This window comes from Cuculus canorus, chromosome 31, assembly GCF_017976375.1.
Source record: "Cuculus canorus isolate bCucCan1 chromosome 31, bCucCan1.pri, whole genome shotgun sequence".
In the NCBI taxonomy this organism is placed as follows: Eukaryota; Metazoa; Chordata; class Aves; order Cuculiformes; family Cuculidae; genus Cuculus; species Cuculus canorus.
This window is the reverse complement of record NC_071431.1, coordinates 441,217-444,213: the sequence shown is the minus strand read 5'-3', so window position 1 is coordinate 444,213 and position 2,997 is coordinate 441,217.

Genomic DNA, 2,997 nt, shown 5'->3' with positions numbered 1-2,997 from the left:
TCTCTGAAGTGCTTGTGAGGGTTCCAGAAGGGTCCGGGGGGGTCCGGGGGGTGGGGGACGGAGGGGAATGGGCTGGAGGACACGGATGAGGCTGAAGAGGAGGAGGAAGGACAGGGATGGGGGGGGGAGGAGGAGGAGGAGGATGGGATGGGGATGGGGATGGGGATGGGGATGGGGATGGGGATGGGGATGGTCCTGGGGGGCTCCTGAGCCCCTTTGGGGGTTCCTGAGGGGTTCCTGAGTCCCTTTGGGGGCTCCTGAGGGGGTCCTGAGTCCCTTTGGGGGTTCCTAAGGGGGTCCCGAGTCCCTTTGGGGGCTCCTGAGGGGGTCCTGAGCCCCTTTGGGGGTTCCTGGGGGGGTCCTGAGTCCCTTTGGGGGTTCCTGAGGGGGTCCTGAGTCCCTTCAGGGGTTCCTGGGGGGGTTCTGGGTCCCTCTGGAGGTTCCTGGGGGTTTCTGGGTTCCTCTGGGGGTTCCTGGGGGATCCTGAGCCCCTTTGGGGGTTCCTGGGGGGGTTCCTGCGGGGCTCCTGGGTCCCTCTGGGGGTTCCTGGGGGGCTCCTGAGTTATTTTGGTGGTTCCTGGGTGGGTCCTAAGCCCCTTTGGGGGTTCCTGAGCCCCTTTGGGGTTCCTGAGGGGGTCCTGAGCCACTTTGGGGTTCATGGGGGGTTCCTGAGTCCTTTTGGGGGTTCCTGAGGGGGTCCTGAGCCCCTTTGGGGGTCCCTTTGGGGGTTCCTGAGTCCCTTTGGGGGTTCATGGGGGGTTCCTGAGTCCCTTTGGGGGTTCCTGGGTGCCTTTGGGGGTTCCTGGGGGTTTCTGGGTCCCTTTGGGGGTTCCTGAGTCCCTTTGGGGATTCCTGTGTCCCTCGGGGGCTCCTGAGGGGGTCCTGAGTCCTTTTGGGGGTTCCTGGGGGTTCTTGAGTCCCTTCGGGGGTTCCTGAATCCCTTTGGGGGTTCCTGGGGGTCTCCTCAGTCCCTTTGGGGGTTCCTGGGCCCCTTTGGGGGTTCCTGGGTCCCTTTGGGGGTTCCTGGGCCCCTTTGGGGGTGTCCTGGACCCCCCGGGGTCCCCCCTGACCCCCCCTTTTCAGGCCGTTCACTCCGTCAAAGTCTTCCTGATGGGCTCAACCGCTCTCTCGGTGCCGATGGCCGAATCCTTCCCATGAGCCTCTGGGGGGACAATGGGTGTCCCCAACCGCCACCCCAAGAACAATAAACCCCCCCAACCCCCTCCCGGGCGCTTTGGCCTCTCGGGGCGCGGGGGGGGACGCGGACGTCACGGTTGGCGAACGCCAACGAGCCCAGACCTGTCCCCAAGAGAAAGGGGCATTGTCCCCAAGGTGCCACCACGGGGGGGCGGGGACCGGAGACGGGGGGGTTGGGGACACCTGGGAGGGGTTGGGGACACCTGGGAGGGGGTGGGGACATTGGGGACATCACAGAAGCAGCATCATCTCTGTCCTCATCCTCCATCTCTGGGGTGACCTCAGGTCCTCATGGGTTCAGGGAGGGGACATTGGGGTCCTCCAGGCCCTGATGGTCCTAAAATGGTCCTGAGGGGTCCCTAAAGGGGTTCTGGGGGTCACTAAACGGGTTCTGGGGTTCCCCAAAGGGGTTCTGGGGGTCATTATTGGGGTACTGGGGGTCCCCAAAGGGGTTCTGGGGGTCACTAGAGGGGTCCTGATGGTCCTGGATTGGTTCTGGGGGTCACTAAAGAGGTTCCGGGGCTCCATAAAAGGGTCCCTGAAGAGGCCCGGGGGGTCCATAGAGGGGTCCTGGGGGTCCCTGGAGTGTTCTGGGGGTCCCTAACGGGGCCCTGGGGGTCCCTGGAGGGTTCTGGGGGTCCCTAAAGGGGTTCTGGGGGTCCCTGGAGGGTTCTGGGGGTCATCGAGGGCTCCTGGGGGGTCTCTGAAGTGCTTGTGAGGGTTCCAGAAGGGTCCGGGGGGGTCCGGGGGGTGGGGGACGGAGGGGAATGGGCTGGAGGACACGGATGAGGCTGAAGAGGAGGAGGAAGGACAGGGATGGGGGGGGGAGGAGGAGGAGGAGGATGGGATGGGGATGGGGATGGGGATGGGGATGGGGATGGGGATGGGGATGGGGATGGTCCTGGGGGGCTCCTGGATCGCATGGGGGTGTCGTGAGTCCCCTCGGGGGATTTCTGGGGGGTTTCTGAGTCCCTTTGGGGATTCCTGAGGAGGTCCTGAGCCCCTTTGGTGGTTCCTGGGGGGGTTCTGGGTCCTTTTGGGGGTTCCTGGGGGGGTTCCTGAGTCCATTTGGGGGTTCCTGGGGGGGTCCTGAGCCCTTTTGGGGGTTCCTGGGGGGTTCCTGGGGGGCTCCTGGGTCCCTCTGGGGGTTCCTGGGAGGCTCCTCAGTCCTTTTGGTGGTTCCTGGGTGGGTCCTAAGCCCCTTTGGGGGTTCCTGAGTCTCTTTGGGGGTTCCTGATGGGGTCCTGAGCCCCTTTGGGGGTTCCTGAGGGGTTCCTGAGTCCCTTTGGGGGTTCCTGGGGGGTTCCTGAGTCTCTTTGGGGGTTCCTGAGGGGGTCCTGAGCCCCTTTGGGGGTTCCTGGGGGGGTCCTGAGTCCCTTTGGGGGTTCCTGGGGGGTCCTGAGCCCCTTAGGGGGTCCCTTTGGGGGTTCCTGAGTCCTTTTGGGGGTTCCTGAGGGGGTCCTGAGTCCCTTTGGGGGTTCCTGGGGCCCTATGGGGGTTCCTGGGGGTTTCTGGGTCCCTCTGGGGGTTCCTGAGTCCCTTTGGGGGTTCCTGGGGTGTTTCTGAGTCCCTTTGGGGGTTCCTGTGTCCCTCTGGGGGTTCCTGGGGGGCTCCTGAGCCCATTTGGGGGTTCCTGAGGGGTTCCTGAGTCCCTTTGGGGGTTCCTGGGGGGTTCCTGAGTCCCTTTGGGGGCTCCTGAGGGGGTCCTGAGCCCCTTTGGGGGTTCCTGGGGGGCTCCTCAGTCCCTTTGGGGGTTCCTGGGTCCCTTTGGGGGTTCCTGGGCCCCTTTGGGGGTGTCCT